This window comes from Dermacentor albipictus, chromosome 8, assembly GCF_038994185.2.
Source record: "Dermacentor albipictus isolate Rhodes 1998 colony chromosome 8, USDA_Dalb.pri_finalv2, whole genome shotgun sequence".
NCBI classification, from domain to species: domain Eukaryota; kingdom Metazoa; phylum Arthropoda; class Arachnida; order Ixodida; family Ixodidae; genus Dermacentor; species Dermacentor albipictus.
This window is the reverse complement of record NC_091828.1, coordinates 135,293,286-135,312,987: the sequence shown is the minus strand read 5'-3', so window position 1 is coordinate 135,312,987 and position 19,702 is coordinate 135,293,286. Positions and strand designations below refer to the sequence as shown.

Here is a 19,702-nt window from a genome sequence, read left to right as displayed (position 1 = left end):
CACCCTGGCCAACTTGAGTTCTACTGATTGTGGGGCTAGGGCCCACGTGTATGTAAGAGATTTCTTGACTAATCGCCAGGCCTTCCTTCGGATTGAGGGCGCGGTATACGGCCCTTACATGATGGGAACACGGGGTACCCCTCAGGGAGCGGTGTTATCACCGCTCGTGTTCAACATAGCTATGATGCGCCTCCCAAGCCAACTGGCCCGGGTGGAAGGCATTCAACACGCGTTATATGCAGATGACATTACAATTTGGACCACTGAGGGGAGCCTGGGGGACATGGAGGCCCGCCTTCAGCAGGCCGCTTCCATAGTCGATGCGTATGCTATGGACTGTGGGCTCCAATGTGCTCCAGCGAAATCAGAGCTTCTGCATGTCAGAGCGAACAAAAAGGATAGGAACTCAATTCACATCTCTCTGTCAGCAGGTCCTATTAGAGAGGTGGAGGAGCTCTGTATTCTGGGCCTTTTCATTCACCACAGACTCAGACCGGACTCCACCATTGTGAAACTCAAGAGAGTAGGCGAACAGGTAGGGCGTATGATCCGCCGCGTTTCCAACAAGCGGGGCGGTCTGCGGGGCAGGGACGCGCTTCGGCTCGTCTGTGCCTTCGTGACTAGCCGGATCCTCTACGCCGTGCCATATCTCCGCACTACTAAGCAAGACGAGGCTCGAATAGACGCCATCATCCGCAAGGCAACTAAGCGAGCCCTGGGTCTCCCGGTGGCTACCTCTACTGCCAAACTGAAGGCATTGGGGGTGCTAAACTCATACCAGGTGCTGCGGGAGGCCCACCTCGTGAACCAATACACGCGGCTCATGCAGACGGCCCCTGGGCGCCGCCTGCTAAACCGCTTACACATCCAACACGACTGCACTCCAGAGGAGACGGAGTGTATTCCAGTACTGTGACGCCATATGCTCTGGGTCTCCACGCACTCCCGTAACATGAACACTGACATGCACGAAAACAGACGACAAGCGCGGGCTCGGGCTCTTGAGAGACAACACGGCTCCCGACCCGGTGTATATTATGTAGCCGTAGCAGGGCCGTCGCCCACGGGATTTTACACGGTCGCTGTTGTTCACCAGGAAATACACGTCGATGGACTCTCATTTCGAGCCCCGAATTCAATGCGAGCCGAGGAAGTAGCGATAGCGCTTGCTGCCGCCCACGCCAATTCGAGAGAGAGAGATAAAACTTTATTGTGTCCTTGATGGGGTTAAGGGGTGGCGGGGGTCGGGAGGCTAACCCCCAATCCCCCCCTTCCTCAGACGGCGGCCAGTTCTTGCTTCCTGGCGGCGTCTTCGGCCATCCGGACGGCCCAGAGCTGCTCCTCTGGGTCCAAGCTGAGCAGCAATGTCTCCCACTGCTCGGCCGTACTAATGATGCGTGTGTTAGTGCGGGAGTTGTTGGTGGGTGAGGCTTTGGGGCATTGCCAAATAATATGATTGAGGTCGGCGCGGGCTTTGCACGCTTTGCAGAGTGGTGAGTATGCATCGGGGTACATGTGGTTGTAAAGCACGGGGTTCGGAAAAGTTCGTGTCGGAAGGAGTCGCCAAGTGGTGGATTGCGACTTAGTCAGTGTTTTGTGTGCTGGGGGGTAGCGTAACCGCTCTCTGCGGTAGTGCAGTAGAATTTCTCTGAACGTGACCATTCGGTCCCGCGCGTGACCGCGATGCAGAACAGAGGGCTGGTCGGGATCGGAAGACGCAGACGCAGGAGAAGGATGATGCGCCCGGTGTGCGAGAGCTCGGGCGGCATCGTGGGCGGCTTCGTTTCCAGCCAGACCCGAGTGACCAGGGGCCCAGATGATCTGCACGCGGCGTTGCCTTGAGAGAGGAGTGCCAGAGAGAATCTTTTGCGCTTGGGGTGCTATCAGTCCTCTTGCGTAGTTACGAATAGCCGTTTTTGAGTCGCTGATGATGCAGTGTGCATTGGTAGCCGCGTAGGCTAAAGCGATGGCCGTTTCTTCGCCTACTTCGGGTTGCGTGGCGATTATTGATGCGGCCGCGGAGAGGTGGTACTGCGAACCCGCGACTGCGACTACCGCCATGGCGTTTTGGTTGGGGTAGTCTGCTGCGTCCACGTAGGTTACGTCAGCGGCTTGGTCGTAGCGCTTTTGTAGTTGTTTAGCTCTTTCTGCACGTCGCTCCGGATTGTGTTCAGGGTGCATATTACGAGGTATGGGCGGGATAACTAGCTGATCACGAATGTTTGGAGGGATGGGTACTTTTGGTCCGAATTGGGTGGTGTAGGTTATGCCTAGGGTGCCTAGAATGTGCCTGCCCGTGGTGGAATTGGCAAGTCGTTCGTATTGGCTAATACGGTGCGCTTCAATAAGCTCGTCTATGGTGTTATGAATGCCTAGGGCGTCCAGTTCGAGAATCATCATTACGGACTCCCGAAAAGCATGTGATCATTACTTGGCTGGGGAGATCTCCCCCTTAGCTGCTTGCATTCTAAGACGGACTGCCACTGATCCAACACTGAAAAGAATCATTTGGGCTCCTGGCCATCAGGGCGTACGAGGTAATGAGGCCGCTGACGCGGCTGCCCGCGCGCTCATTTACCGGGCTCCTCATCCCAGCTCTTCTGGCTCGGAGACTAACCAGCCGCTGCTGCGATTCAGGGAAATAATAACGCATTATAGCGACAACCACCGCCTTTTCCCGGCCCCTGCCAAGGGGCTGAGTAAGACGGAGGAGCGAACTTTAAGGCGCCTGCAGAAAGGTACTCTGCTCTGTCCTGCAATCTTAAAGCATTACGATCCTAACACGGATGGGTGATGCCCGCACTGTGGGGAGACCTGTGATATCTTCCACATGTTGTGGGCATGTACTCAAAATCCCCACCTCCCCCCTTCTCCTACCCTTTCCAGAGAGGCATGGGAGATTGCCCTCCTCAACTGCTCCTCGCTTGAGTCCCAAAGGGCTCTGGTGAAATGGGTGAGAGACGGGGCATTGTCATGCGATGTCCCGGACTAGGGACGCCGACCATGTAGCGGGGCCACTCTGTGGCTCCCAAACTCTCTTGCAGCAATTAAAAGTTTTCACCACCACCACGGCGTGACTAAGTCGACTTTGTGTCATGAACAATCGCGCATCCTCCACTCTCCGTCGCTTCAGCTAGGATGCGTTCGACGAAGCAGGCTTTGTGCTCAAACCGTCACCGTTGCGCTCTAGCCTCTTCGCCGTTGTGACTGAAGGAGTTCGACGAAGCAGGCTTTGTGTGCAACAGCACAACGCCGACCTGATCTGCTACGGGTGGGAGAGTCGACGCGGGAACGCCGACGCAGGCTTCTTCCCACGCACCGACCAAGACGCAAGACAACGCGCTACCCGGAACGGCTCCGAGTTCTACGAAGCTCCTCTGACGTCGGCTCTGGACCATCGCACCTGTGTGCATGCGTGTGTGTGTGTGTAACCAGTCCCAGAGAGAGGCGGCCTGTTTAAAATGACTAAACGAACGTTCACGTCGCCTTGTATGGGGAGAGGACCGAGTGTTTAAAAACCGCTGTTGTGCGGCTGCTCAGGACACTCTCTCTCAAGCAGTCATGTTAGATTGATGTACTTTCTCAAACAGTCATGTTAGACTAATATAAATACTGTAAATAAACCCATATTCCTCGTTCTCGATGCGAAGCAGTCCTTCCCTTCATCAACGTCCTCAGCGTGGATAAGTTGGACGACGGCATGGGCCAGCTACCTTCTAATTCGTGCCGGACTCCAATCTTGACAACGGATCACGAGCGATGGGATTGAACCCCCAATCATAACAACTTTTGACGACGGATCACGAGTGATGGGATTGAACCCCCAATCATAACAACTTTTGACGACGGATCACGAGCGATGGGATTGAACCCCCAATCATAACACCGTCCTGCGAGAGAAGCACAACAAGCGGCTCCCGATTCGCACCGGACCGAAGCAGCGTGGCGAGCCTCCGCCGTCGGCCGCCCTTCGTGATGCTCTGATGGCATCCGTCGCAAGCAATCAGCAATCAGGTCAGCATGTTGCTTCTGTAGACCACGGAGAAGATGAGCAAGCAAGGAAAAGGCGACGTGAAGATGAGATCGACACAAGGGAATCTAAAGGAGACAACGAAGAGATGGAACGGACAGCCTTCACTGTTGTCTCTTACAAAAAGAAAAGAGCCGCAGGTGTTCCTGTTATATTCAAGCCAACTCAGCCTGACAGCAGCTTATGGAAAGTAAACCCAAATCTTCTGGCTTCTGCGGTCGTGACAACAGCCCAAGAAAAGATACTCAGCCACCGTCTCAACAAGGATGGCAGCCTCATGGTGACAGTGTCTACACTTCCTGCAGCCAATCATCTCTTCAGAGTGACAGATCTATCGGGTATTCTTGTAGAAGCTCGAGTTCCATAATCCTACTCTGCCATGTACGGGAGGATGCAGGACGTTCCTGTTGAGTACTCGGATGACGACCTAAAGGGGTATTTGAGCGAACAAGGAGTCATATCTGCTAAAATGCAAGTTTTGTACGTCCCTAACGAAGATGGCGTAGTGAAGGAAACCCGAAGACGCTCGGTCATCCTGGAATTCTCTAAGGACGCCCCTTTACCAAACCGAGTGTCGTTTGGATTCTGCAGTTATCCCATGACGGAATACATGGGGTCTGCTACTCAATGTTTCAGATGTCAAAGACATGGACATATAGCGATATATTGTAGAGGCCTCATCCGCTGCAAGATATGCGCTGGTCTACATACGCATAAGGAGTGTACGTCACGTTCCCAGCCTCGGTGTGGAAACTGTGGAGCTGAGCATGCTGCGTCATACGGAGGGTGTCCTGAAAAGAAATAAGCCACTCTTGCACGGACGATGGAGCAAATCCAAGGAAAAGTGCGGAAACGACGAGAACCACCACCGAACCCGGATGTGATATATACATCTACAATCCAAAAGCAACACGACACGGTGCAGCGCAGCGACACGGCTTTGAAAAAGTCCTTCGCTTCAGTCGTGAAAGAAAACCAACAAAGGCCTTCAACTGCAAAGAGTCCATCAACGCCCTCAAGTGATATAATCTCAAGCCCACGACAGTAACAAGTGTCCTCGGGGTCGCAGCAGAAGAACAGGAAGAACCAAGAAAAGCTGTTAGATGGTAGCACTGCAAATGAGATATCAAGCGATCAAGGCAGAAAGCTGGGCTAGTTGGTGTGTCATCATTATTCAAAAGACTAGCGCAAAATAGCAGGGACAAAGACAGAGAAGACGACAGGACGAGCGCTTACGTTAGCGCTCGTCCTGTCGTCTTCTCTGTCTTTGTGCGCTAGTCTTTTGAATAATGAGATATCAAGTATGCTGATTCCCATGATGTTCGCCGCAATCAAAGCTATTCTCCGTGCCAGCGCATCGTTTAAGAGCATCCCTGAGGTAGAGACCATCCTGGCTTTGGAACCGCTGGTGTCGTCTTCTTTCACGGCGAAAAGCCGCGATTCTTCGCAGTAGCAACGATGGCTTCGCCAACAATCGTCTCACAAGCGGTGTCCACCGACAAACACTTCCGCACATGTACTATATTCCAGTGGAACGCTCGCGGGCTGCGCTCGAAGTTAGCAGACTTTAAGCATCTTGCGCGAGTGTACCGATTCCCTTCTGTGGTCATTTCCGAGTCTCGCGTCGACGAGCAGTTTAGGATAAAGGGTTATTATTTTCATCATTCAAGGTGACAAAATGGAATTAGCCGACTGCTCGTTGGATTTCGCAGCGACATACCTGCCTCTGCGATTGACGTAGCACCACATGACAAGAACGAATATATTTGCGCAACCACAGTGATTGCATCCAAAGTGTTTACCCTGATCAGCGTCTACTTGGAACCAGGATCACCTTTCGACGTGACAAGATTGGAAAACTTGTTGACAAACACTCAGTCTCCACATATTATTTGTGGCGATTTCAACGCACATAACGAGATCTTGGGCAGTTCACATACATGTGCTTGGAGTGCTAAGCTGGCGAAGCTTCTTGCAAAATACAATATAGAGCACTTGAACGATGGCAGCATAACATACCTGAAAAACCCGAAGACTGTCAGCTGCATTGACGTCACATTCGTATCAAGTGGCCCCTATGTTCGGATAGTGTACAGATTTCGAGACTCGAAGTAGTGATCACTACCCGATCCTAATCTCTGCCCTTCATTTTCGGACATCGCCCAGTGAAACTGCAGTGAAACTGAAGTCGGTAGACCGGGAAGCTTACACAGCAGCCGTAGACAAAAGGATCACAGCCTCGACTACGAATGCAGAATTAATACCGACAATAGCTCATTGTCTCAAACAAAGTACCCGCTCTGCCACTAAGCAATGTATTGTACCAACTAACGACGAGGAATTTGAAAGGTTGTGTGCCATTCGAAGGCGTGCCGAAAGGAAGGCTCTACCTACTAAGAATATCGAAGACCTCAGAACTTGTCGACGGGCACAAAGACATCTACGACGTTACCTCACCAAACTGGACCAAAAAAGGTGGAAGTACTTTTGTGGGACACTAGATATACGACAACCATTAAGCAAAATTACACAATGGTTACACAATGGTTCTCATCCTATTTTCTTTCTCGCGAGCAATATGTCCAAATTAGTGGTACAAGGTCTCAGATTTCATGCGTTAAGTCGGGAGTTCCCCAAGGCAGTGTTTTGGGCCTCCTTTTATTCCTCTTACTTATAAATGACCTCCCGAATGAAATAGACGTTTCCATCAGGCTCTTTGCAGATTACTGCATTATATACAATAAAATTGATGCAGCAGGAAACCAGGCTAAATTACAAGCAAACTTACAGAAGATAAATAAATGGTGTGATGAATGGCAAATGGTGCTAAATCCGTTAAAAACTGTAGTTATGACAGTCTCTAGAAAGTTAAATTTCTTAAACTACTCTTATTTTATTAATAATCATGAACTTATAAGAGTTGATCAGCATAAGTATCTTGGCATGATTTTCACAAGTGATCTTCGCTGGAACCACCATATACATTATGTGTGTGCCAAGGCCAACAAGTCACTCTGGTGTCTGAGGCGCAATTTACCATTCTCAACTCAATAAACAAAACTTCTAGCTTATCAAACATTAATTAGACCTATAATTGAATATTCCAAGGTTGTCTGGGACCCTTGCACTGCTATAAATATATCAAAAATCAAACGAATACAGCGTCTGGCAGTCAGATTCATGATCAATAAACATCGACGGACGGGCTCCCCTTCTGAACTTTGTGTACAGGCAGACCTACCGACATTACAGGCTAGATCTAAATATGAAAGACTTAAATATATTTACTTAATAATTCATCATCATGTTCATATTGGGTATACAGACTTTTTTGAAATTCTTTCTGGTGAAACCACTAGACATCGTCATTCAATGTTTATTCGTCCCCCTGTTATACATACCGATTGTTTCAAGTATAGCTTTTTTTTCCAAGAGCTATCAAAGAATGGAACTCCCTGTCGGAAGAAGCCGTTTCATCCTCATCAATTGATTTCTTCGCAAAACACATTGGAAACATCCTAGTTTGTAAGTAATATACTTTACTTTGTGTCTTTGTTATCTTCAGCGGTTTGTGCTGTTACCTCTTGGTGTTACTAATTTTAATTTATTGTCCCTTTTTGTGTTTCAATGTAGAATTTTTCATGTACAAAATATGTGATTTATAATTGTTCGTATTCCTCTCCTGCTATAGCCCTGTGTAAGGGCTGGCAGTATCTGTAAATAAAAAAACCTGGCGAGTCGTCATAGGCACTCGCAAAGAGCCGCAACAGCTTTATCCTTTTATCGCCCTCTCATTCCATGAGCGCGCATCCCTGAAAGAGGTGGCAGAGCAGTACTGCAGGCTCCTTTCCAACGGGGCACAACCCTTCCGGCAAATTGCAAGTCATCAGCCTGGTCCACCTCGAGCTACCCTTCCTGACTTAGAATTACCATTCACCATCTAAGAGCTCACGGCAGCAATCGGCGACGTAAACAAGGGATCATCACCTGGCCATAACGGTGTGAGTTATGAAGCGCTCGCAAATCTATGCCACACATCTCGCCTACGCCTTCTGGAGTACTACAAAGCCTCACGGATAACTGGGGAGGTTCCTACGGAATGGAAGCTTGCGAAAGTTATTCCTATATTAAAGCCAGGGAAGCAGCCAACAAATTATGCCTCCTTCAGACCCATATCTCTGCTTAGCTGCGTAGGGAATCTATTCGAAAAAAAAAATGATCTACAAACGACTAAATTGGTTCCTGGAAACTACAAAAGTTTACCCGGAGGAAATGAATGGCTTCCGGCAAAATAGGTCCGCAATTGATAACGTCATTGCCTTGGTCTCATCAATTGAAGAAGAATTGGTCTCTGGAAACATACCCACTGCATTATTTTTAGACATTAAGGCAGCATATGATTCGGTCTATCATAAAGCAATACTTGACGCTTTCGAAACCCTTGGTCTTGGAGGACGGCTTTGCGCATGGATTGAAGACTATCTTCAAGGGCGCCAACTTTTCATGTGTACCCCGGATGGCCCCACGACGCTTTATGCCATCGAGAAGAGAGTGCCACAAGGAGCTGTCTTAAGCCCGGTATTATTTAATTTAGTTCTCATCCATCTGAGAAGAAACCTGCCCCGCTGCGACAAAATCACACTGTATGCGGACGATATCTGCATTTGGAGTGTGGCGCGTTCCCGCAGTACCACCCAAGAACGTCTTGAGAGAGCGTTAGCAAATATATCGCCCTACCTAAATCCAAGGGGTCTGAAATTGTCCCCCGACAAAAGCGTTGCCATGGCTTTCACGCGGAGGTGTATGGAAAAATACTTACCAGTGTTGGGTGGTCATGCCCTTCCATACGTCAAGACGCAAAGGTTTCTTGGAGTGACGATCGATAGGAAGCTCACATGGTCGCCCCAAGTGAAAAAAACTGAGTGAGAAGATTTCGTCAGCGTCGCACGTATTCCGATTTTTAGCCGGATCACAGTGGGGCAGCAACTGTCGATCAATGGTGCTCCTCCATAAGGCCTACGTCGACGGAACGCTACGATATTACCTCCCGATCCTGCACAAAATGTCTCCCACAAGCAAGAGAAATCTTGAGGCAGCACGAAACAACTGCCTTCGCGTATGTCTCGGCCTTCCGAAGGAGTCGTCCCGCTCAGGAACTGTAGCAGAAGCTGGATGCCTGCCTCTCGAAGTGCTATCTTCGCAGGAGACAATTCGGATTCACCTTCGTCAAGTCATTCATACGAAGACTCACTTTTTAAAGGATATTTCTAGAACCCGTGCTACATCTAGCTTTGGGCAGGCCGTCGGAAGCATATCTATTTCGATTCCTGCTCAGGCGTCACAAATTATGCCACGAAACACTTCACCATGAACACTGTCCCCACTGGAAATCGTGCCATATATACCTGGAATCGGTGCGAAAAAGCAATTGCCTCAAGCAGCGACTTATCAGATAGCTTTAGAATATATGCACAAAGAATACACAGCCGCAACGCACATTTTCACAGATGGCTCTACAACTCCACATCGCTCATCGTGCGGGCCTTTTGTTCCTTCTACAGGGCAACGATTCTCGTTTCGTCTTGAGCGAGCAACATCATCTACTTCAGCAGAGCTATATGGCATTAAGGAGGCCCTTGTGTATGTACTTCGACAGCAGCCGCCAAAGACATGGGTGATTTTCACGGATTCAAAAGCAGCCCTACAAAGTATGTGGAACAGGCAAGCGTTGTAGTAATCAACCTGCAGCATTTGACATTGCTTATCTTCACCACAAGGCTAAGATTGCTGAGCACTGCATCAAGTTCCAGTGGATACCTGGCCATGCCGGTATTTCTGGAAATGAAAACGCGGATGAAGCTGTCCGAAATGGACTCCAATACCGCAAGTTCAAAAGAAAATTTGTTTAGAAAAGCCGACGCTTCAAACATGGCGAAAATATATGCCTATCAAGAAAAAGACCGCATCTGGAATGTGCCGCTTCACCAAGATAACTTCCCGCGGTACACTGACCCAGAAATGCGACCGAAAATTCCACGACCTCTTCCTCGACACTTGGAGACATTGTACTGTCGTCTTCGACTGAACGTGGCATACACGAACAATTATCTGCACCACATAGGGCTTACCACTAACCCATACTGTGATAACTGTCGCAACTTAGAGACAATTGAGCACATATTACTAGAATGCCCCGCGTACAGCGACGAGAAACAATTTTTTGAGCAACAAATGGACATGATTTGCCGCGATCCTTTAACATTACCCAGCATCCTAGATCCAAAGCCCGACCCTTCAAAACAGCGGGGGGTTTTGGATTTATTGTTCAAATACCTGTCAGATATTGGTCTAATAGGTAAGCTTTAAAAATTGCACACTGCACATACAAAAGCCTAAATTTACCCGCCATATGTCACCTGTAAATATTAGTATTAGGTCCACTCGGACATTCCATATTTATTTTTATCCTCTTTTTCTCCCACTCTCTTCTGGCATCTTTTAATCCCATTCCCCATCCCTATAGAGTAGCATGCCAGCGGTTATGTACGCGCCGGCAAAATTCCCTGTTTTTCTAATAAAGAGCCCCCCTCCTCTCTCTCTCTTGCAAATGTGCAAGAAGTTGTTAACTATTGAGCTTATGTCTTATTTCTGTTTTGAACTTCACGCTCAGTCGGTACTTATATAAGTTGTGTATACTAATTATTCCGTAATTGTGAAAAAGTTGAGCTGTGTGGGTTCGGTACGGTGAATTATAAACATGACGAATGTATTTCTTCTGCAAAAGATGAATGCGTTGCAGGCTAGAGGGCGGTGAGGTTCCCCATACGAGTTGACAGTAGTTGAGGTGAGAATAAAAAAGGGAGTTATAAATAAGCAATTTAGTTCGTGTTGATAGCTGATGTTTTAATCAGCCTATCATACCGGTGATTGGGGCTATCTTTGTCGCTGGATAGTTTATATGATCGTCCTAAGATATATGACAAGAGAAAATTACGCCCAGACATTTGAAACTCTCTACAATATCTATGTTGCGGAAGTTCAGTACTATGGGTTGGTGTGGTGGAATTATTTCGTTATTTCGTCGGAAAATGACTGCCTTAGTTTTCTGCTCATATATACGCATATAGTTTGATATTGCCCATTTTCCTAGCACGGTCATGGTTTTGTTACATGCGGATATCATTTCAGATATATTTTTTTCTTGAGAAGAATATAGTAGCATCATCTGCATAAATAATAAATCTTACATTAGGATTTATGTTTACAATGCCGTTAAGGTACAAATTAAAGAGGAGAGGTCTTAGCATGCTACTTTATAGTACACCAGTTTGAATAGATTTAACTGCAGAACAGGAACTAGTTAGCTGAACCACTTGCTTTTTCGGGGATAAATACGACCGTATAGTATTCTGCGGAAGAATATCACAATCATGCTTGTTCCAAGGAATGATTATCAGAATGTTCATCATAATGTGGGCAGAAGGCAAGCCAGAGCCAATGCCTTACTAGAGAAAGCTAAAGGTCAGGCTGAAGAATACTCGTTCGTCTGCGCGGCTTTCATATTCCAACAGACAAGCCTTCACAGCGGTCCTTCTGAACGGCAAAGATGAAGTCGTCAGCTCGGCTTCCACGTGCACCATACAACCAGAAATTGCAGCACAGGTAGCCACCGCTTTGGCACTTTTAGACCCAAAGAGATCCAGGATCCACAGCGATTCTAGGGCAGCCGTCCGAGCATTTGCCAAAGGAGTAATCTCTATACAGGCCCTTGCAATTCCTGACGGAAAGGTCTGATGATGATGATTGAAGTTTAATGGCGCAAGGGCATCAAGGCCAAAGAGCGTCAGGACATGTGGTTTGGTTTAGTAGAATTGTGGGTTTAGTTCTATGGCTTAAAATAGAGGCTGTATAGAGGCCTACACGTAAGACAAATCTATAAATATTAGTGAATGAATGTTAAAATAATTACGAAAATAAATATAAAGCCTCGAATGCTTGGTTACAGGCACCAATAGTAAATTATTGCCGATAGCCCGAGTCCCTTGCTGTACAATTCTTGCTTACGCAAGAAGTGCAAGAGAGCTCAGACATACTTTGTACATCAGACTGTGCCTCACCTGTGAGGCACAATCTGATGGTTAGGATGATATGAGATTATGTCTAGAAAATTTACTTCTGCAAGATAATTAAGCACTCTTTTAAAGTTAAAAAATGCATCCTCTGTTAAAAGCATTGATGGATGGGGGGGTATATGATTTGAGTAAAGTTCCCTAAAATGAACCACTCGCTCTCGGTGAAGTTCAGGACGTTGAATGAGGACATGTAGGACAGTTAAGTTCTCACCGCAGCGTGTGCACGTCGGTGGGTCAGTTGCAGTCAAGAGCGGTTTGTGTGTGCCATAAGTGTGTCCTATTCTGAGTCGTGCCAGTGTGACTTCAATGTGTCTTTCAAGCTTCAGTGGGAAAGGTTTGGTTAACTGCGGTTTAAGCAGGTGGAGCTTATTTTCAACTTCCTTGTCCCATTCGGCTTGCCAATGAATACGGATCGCCTTTCGTACCACAGGTTTCATGTCCACACCAGGCATCCTGCTTGCATCAACGGTATTCCTATGAGCCGCTTGTCCAGCATTTTTGTCCGCCATTTCATTGCCTGCGATCCCAGAGTGGCCTGGCACCCAGCATACAACAAGAGCTAGGTTTTGTTTATACGCTACGTGAATGTGTTTAAAGAGCATTTTTAATACAGGGTTTCGGCTTGCTTTGCCACAGGACAGGGCTGTGACAACGCCTAAAGAATCTGTGTATATTATAGACTTTTGTATTTTGTGTTGTACTATATGCTCAACAGTTATCAGAATACCATATGCTTCCGCTGTAAAGATGCTGCTATTTTTTATGCAAGGTTTTAGACTTGGAGAAGTTTGGGCCATGGGCTGCACATGATACCGAAGTTGCAGACTTTGAAGCATCAGTGAAAAATGCCATCGATTTATTCTTGTCTTCAAGGGCCAAGAAATGTTGCAGGATGAGGGCATTTGGACAACTCTTTTTGTTAAGTTCTGTAAAGGACAAATCACAGGTGACTGTACATTCACCCCAAAGTGGGATGGTTTCAACGTAGTCGCTTTCCTGCAGTTCTGTAAAATCTACTCCGAGTTCTTCAGCCACAGAATTTACTGCTAACGGGAACGGCGGGGCGTGTGAAGGCCTGTTTAAGTACAACTGATTTGTGGACTGATCACTTATGAGTCCTTTGCATGGATGTTGTTTCAGTGACATGATTCTTATTGCATAGGTGACTCCCAGATATGTACGTTGATAATCCAGCGGCCACTGATCCGATTCTGCATATAGACTTTGGCCGGGGCTCGTCCGAAAGGCACCAAGCGCTAGACGGATACCTAAGTGATATACAGGATCGAGTACTTTAAGTGTTGTCTTTGAGGCCGACTGGTATACAATACATCCATAGTCTATGCGTGACAACACAAGACTTTTAAAGAGAGATAGGAGGCAATACCTATCTGTTCCCCGCGACTGGTGGGATAAAATCTTTAAAAGGCTCATAGTTTTAAGACATTTCAGCTTCAACTGTTTTATATGCTGCATGAAGGTTAGCCTGCTATCGAAGGTTACACCGAGAAATTTTTGTTCTTTTCTATTTAACAGGCTTCTCCCATGCATCGTAATGCAAGGGTCCGGACATACGCCTCTTCGTCTAGAAAACAGCACACAGGAAGTATTTTGTGCACTAAATCTAAACCTGTTTTCGTCGGCCCATTTCGTGAGCCGACTAACAGTCAACTGGATCTGGCGTTCACATATGGACAGGCTGCAGGATTTAAAGCTGATTTGGATGTCGTCCACATAGACAGAATAAGACACCATTGATGGTATAACAGAGCGGAGAGAGTTCATTTTGATTATAAAAAGTGTGCAACTTAGCACTCCTCCTTGTGGTACACCGTTTTCCTGAATAAAAGTGCGTGATAGTACATTGCCAATTCTTACGCGGAACTTTCTTTCAGATAAGTAATTTTGCAAAATATTCAGCATACTGCCACAAATTCTATAGGACGACAGGTCTTGCAGAATACCGTGTCACCAGGCAGTATCGTATGCCTTCTCAAGATCGAAGAATACAGACAGACAGTATTGGCTATGTACAAATGCATCACGTATATATGATTCAAGGAGAACTAGATTATCGGCTGTAGACCTCACTCTTCGGAAGCCAGATTGGCGAGGGTCCAAGATATAAGTATGTTCTAAAAAGAACACAAGGCGACGGTTAATAATTTTTTCAAACACCTTAAGTAAGCAGCTAGTTAGTGCAATTGGCCTGTAACTGATAAAGAAGGATCTTTGCCGTGTTTGAGTATTGGCAGGACTATTGCTTCTTTCCAAAATATATAATAATAATGATCTTTATTTCTCTCTTTCCACAGAATACAGAATGAGAGCGGACGTAAGGGTAAAAGCCGCATGCAGCGGCTTGAAAAAACCCCATTACGCCCCACATGACAATATGACGAGAAACAGCTTAATCATGACAAACGCAGAGAAATACTAGAAACATTGGAATACATTGCGAAATTTGTGAACGTACAAGGGCAAAAAATACAGTAGGGATCAGTAAGAAAATATACGTACAAAATTGACAACAGCCTTAGTGCATTTGTTAACATTGTGTGATGTAAGAAACAATAGCGCGACATACAAAAACAGAATGAAACACCATACATTAGTGCAGGAGCGGCAAAACACTAACTTATTTTTCGATATTTCTTCCAGGGAGATGTTATTACGTTCAAGTGTGTTAAGGTAACAGGGAACTTTATAGGCGCTTGATTGAAATCGGTACACAGTCCGACGAAACGGTGTAGACCAAGCTGGTGCAACGGCGTACATTGTACATGGGCACATTGCTTTGAAGGTTGAACAGTGTCAACATATCTGCGTTGTTTGTTCTAATAGCATTCTTGTACATAAGAATTAATCTGAAGGCATAAAGATTAGGCACTTGAATGATGCTAAACTCGGAATAATAGCTTTCTGTGTGGGCATACCATGGTATGTTAGCAATTAATCTTATCGCACGTTTCTGGGTAACAGTAATCTTGGATAAATTATGCTTCGTACTTGTGCCCCAGACAGTGTGGCAATAGTTAAGTATTGGAACTGAGAAAGCGTTGTGGATTAATAGTTTAATTCTTGTTGATAGCACATACCGTTGACGACATAGCACCCCATTCACTTTATTCATTTTTGATCTTATGTTATTAATTTGGGCATCCCAATTAAGCGATTCCGAGAAGGTTACTCCCAGACACTTGATAGTACGCACGATTTCAATATAGTTGTTCCCAAACTTAAGCATGATATCCTTTACAACTTTGTTTTTCGCTCGAAATACTATGGCTTTAGTTTTGCTTGTGTTCACCTTTAGGTAATTTTTCTGCGACCACTGACACATGTATTGCAAAAATTCATTACCTCTAGAGGATAAGTCATTTTCTCTAGTACCCGTAATGAGCACCGTAAGGTCATCAGCGTAGGCAGTAAGGTTCACCGGTAGCTTATGTAAAATATATCGTTTAAGTAAACTAAAAACAACAAAGGCCCTAAGATGCTGCCTTGCGGCACGCCCGATTTTACGTATTGGCCATCAGACAGAGCTTCATTGTGTGCTACAATTTGTTTACGATGTTGAAGGTATGACCGTATCAAAGAATTAGGAATCCCTCTTATACCGTAGTGGTTTAGTTTATTTATTAACAAGTCATGATTGCTTAAATCAAAGGCTTTCGAAAAGTCAATATAGATTCCGAGGACAAGGAGCTTGTCTTCAAATGCATTTATGATGAGTTCCTTTTGCTTGAGCAGTGCCAACTCAGTGGATCTTTTTGGTCTGAACCCGAACTGATCATTCGACAAAACGGAATGCTTATCTAAAAAATTGGTTATTCTCGTGTGAATAATTTTTTCTATGCCTTTAGAAATTACCGGTAGAATAGATATTGGCCTATAATTTGCCAATTCAGAGGTATCGCCTCCTTTGTGTATCACGATAACTTTTGCAATCTGCATCTGCTTAGGAAATACTCCACTACTGAGACAAAGGTTGAATATGTGTGTTAATACTGGGGCTAACAAATCGATTACATACTTTCGAGGTTTTATTTGAAAACCGTTAATATCTAAAGCCCTACTGTTTTTGAGATTTCTGAATACAGAAATTATTTCATTTTCGGTTGTAGGGGGCATAAACATCGACATAGAGACTCCTGGTGCTTGGTGAATTGACGTGTTTGTTGAATTAATAGGAGAGCTTGCTGTATTTGTGATATTCACAAAGAAATCATTAAAAGCATTTGATACCAGCCTGTCAACACAGCAGCCTGTCAGCCTGAAGCCTGTCAGCACAGCACCATCGCGCATAATGCAGTTTGGACCACTGTTGTAGCGACGTCCAAACAGTTTACCTAGTTCATGCCATCGATGCTGAGGGTTCGTGCTAGAATTATCTGAGAACGAATAGCTGAAGTATTCATACAATTGGCTTGACGTAGTTCTTTGTTCAAGTTATTGCGATATTTCTTATATTGAGAAAATTTCATAGGATCCTTAGATTTAATGAATTGCGCATATAGTTTCGTTCTTCTTTCTATTTTTTTCAATAAGGCATTCGTAATCCATGGTTTCTTCGATTTTCGTTTGCGACAGCATTTTAAAGGTAAGCAGTTTTGATATATTTGGTTTAACACAATCATTAGTGCATCGTACGCAACATCTGCGTCAGGTAGCGACAATATATGGGAAAAGTTGGCTGTACATATTTCATTACGAAAGGTGTCGAGGGATTTTGAATCAATGCAGCGATAATAAGACACCGGTGATTTAGAAGCATGTTTAGGGTTGGTATTAGCAATAAAGGAAAACACTGGAAAATGATCACTGATGTCAGTTATCAAAGTTCCGGAAGTTATAGTGCTTTTATCTTTGTTAGTGATAATTAAATCTAAAGTAGTTGAAGTGGAACAAGTTACGCGCGTTGGTACAGTAATTACATTCACAAGAGCGTAGGAATCAAATAAAGAAGCAAATTCTGTCTGCTCTGGTGACGCGGTTCGCATATCAATATTCATATCACCGGAAAGGTATAGCACGTGCTCATTTATAGACACATAATCAAAGAGAGCTTCTAACGATGTAAAAAAATTTGCAAGTTTTCCGTCTGGAGGGCGGTAGACAACACAAAATATATTTTTGTCGCTCTGAACGGTTAACACTTCACAGTCCGGAGTACAGAACGTGAATTTCTCAAGTATTGTGGCAGGAAGCGAATTCACAATTTGCAGGGATACACCACCACCTCTTCGAGTTTCCCTGTTATTAGCGAAGTGAGTATAATTGTCTAACACAAAGTATGTTGAATCATCGTGGTACCAGGTTTCAGTAAACATTATTGCATGGAACGAAAAATTAAGGGAAGTAAACAGGCTATGTATTTCATCAGTCTTGTTGCACACAGAACGACAGTTCATATGAAAAACAGCAACGCTATTTTCACAATAAACGCTATTTAGATCTGCGATAGAAGGAAGTTCGATGCATCTTATGGGGGCATCCATGTTTTTTTTAGCTTATTTTATTCAAATCATTCGAGCTAGTGATCCTTAGTCTGGCACTGTTTTCAGATTTGCGGGCATAAATATGCCCATCACGCACCCAAACAAACTTCCAGTTCGTTTCACGCTTTTTGGCAATCGCCTGCGCCAGGAGGCGCTTCCGTTCAGGACACAGGTGCTCATTGACGTAAATGGGAACAGATTCAGAAAACCCAAGTTCATTAGCCGTTAGGCGCTTTCGCCTTCCTTTCTCCAGCACAGCATTTCGTTTCCTTCGGAGTGCAAACTGGACAATAATGCTCTTCCCAGTTTGGCTTCCTGGTGTTGAAACCCGGTGGCACACATCAATATCAGACGGTGATATGGGTTCCCCAATACAGTCACCAAGCTTCATCATGATTTCCGTCAGTTTTTCATTACCATTCACTGGTATTCCTTTTATTTCTATATTGGCGTTTCGCGAGTACTGTTCACAGTCCACGATTCGAGACTCGTTGGATTCCGCTTGACTTCCTATTTGATCACAACGTGACTTTAGGTTGTCATTTTCAGTGCGCAAGGGTTTATTTTCTTCTAGAACTGCTTTCAGATTAGTTACCATCTCATCAAATTTGTCATCAGTAAACTTTAGATTAGCTTTTATTTCTCTGAGTTCATTTCGAAAGTCTCGTTCCAGAGAATCTTTCAAATTTTTGAGGTCGACCCTAATTTCTCTCTTCAGGTCCTCAAGGGCAGATACCAATTCTTTGCTTATTTTTGCCATGATAACCAACAGTAAGTTACAACAAACACTGGTATGCTATCGTATGGCAGCAGTGGCGTGGCACTGCTTCTTTCCAAAGCGTGGCATTGCTTCTTTACAAAATGAAGGTATATGACCAGTTGCAAAAATCTTATTGTAAAGAGCTAAGATGCAGTTTAGGGTCTCATAAGGGAGATTTTTGATTATTTCATGTTATTGTGTCAGAACCTGGAGCCGAGTACCACAAGAGCCTAGGGCAAGCTTGAGTTCATGGAACGTTAATGGTCTATTGTACCCTCCTGATGACTTTTTTGGACGCAAAGGAATATTTTCAGCTATTCTTTTATGGTTTAAGAAATTTTCGGAATAATTTTCTGAACTTGATACTCTCTCAAAGTGCTCGCCAAGAGTGTTTGCTTGATCTTCTACTGAATCACCAGAGCGAGTGACGAGATGAAAAGGATTTGGACGTTGTCCTTTCAGTTTGCGTACTCTGTTATATACTTTGCTAACATCCGTGTATGAGTTTATTGAGGATATGTAGCGCGTCCAGCTTTCTCTTTTGGATATTCGGCGGATACGGCGTCCATTTGCTTTGCAGCGCTTAAATTCTATTAGATTTTCTGTGGTTGGGTAGCGTGAAAATCTACTCCATGCTTTGATCTGGTGTTTCTTTGCAGTTTCGCAGTCTTTGTTCCACCATGGCTTTGGATTGACTTTATATGTACAGGACTGAGGGATGCAGTTTTTAGCAGCACAGAGAATATGTTCAGTGATGTAGCTGGCCAGTTCCTCTACACCTAGGTGGTCCACATCTTCCAGGCACGGTTTACATGTGTTTCTGAATTTCGACCAGTCTGCACTATGAATTTTCCACTTTTGGGGGTAAGCTGGTCCATCGTGCCACTTTGTTGTTCCTAGGAGTGTTGGGAAATGATCGCTCCCATATGGATTAGTGATAACTCTCCATTACAGGTGAGGTAGAAGTGATGCTGACCCTATGGCTAAATCTATGCATGAATAAGTGTTGTTTGTAGGACTGTTGAAAGTTGGCTCTGTCTTGTTGAAGAGACAGGCTCCAGATGATAGAAGGAACTTTTCTATTGCCCGTCGTTTCGCATCACATCTTGAATCACCCCGAAATGGGCTGTGAGCATTAAAGTCTCCAATTAATATATAGGGTTCAAGAAGCTGGTCAATCAGCTTTTAAAATTCTGCAATGTCTAACCGCTCATCAGGCGATATATATATGGAGCAAATCGTTATAAGGTGATTGAACAATATAGCCCGAACAGCCACT

The 19,702-nt window shown here is 45.2% G+C and overlaps 2 protein-coding genes across 3 annotated transcripts in view; one reads left to right on the top strand and one right to left on the bottom strand.

Moving 5' to 3' along the window:
• LOC139049195 (uncharacterized) overlaps nucleotides 1-19,702 on the top strand; it is a 146,483-nt gene that overhangs the window by 31,015 nt on the left and 95,766 nt on the right. Inside the window, exon 2 of one of the 2 annotated variants that reach the window (XR_011508178.1) lies at nucleotides 13,699-13,880. The exons of the other annotated variant lie outside the window; for it this stretch is intronic. The gene's annotated coding sequence lies outside the window, so the exon portion shown is untranslated. Of the gene's footprint in view, nucleotides 1-13,698; nucleotides 13,881-19,702 lie in introns of those variants that run through there. 2 annotated transcript variants of the gene reach the window in all.
• The window catches only part of LOC139049193 (sodium-independent sulfate anion transporter-like), a 492,963-nt gene that overhangs the window by 453,657 nt on the left and 19,604 nt on the right, over nucleotides 1-19,702 (bottom strand). The gene's annotated exons all lie outside the window — the stretch shown is intronic.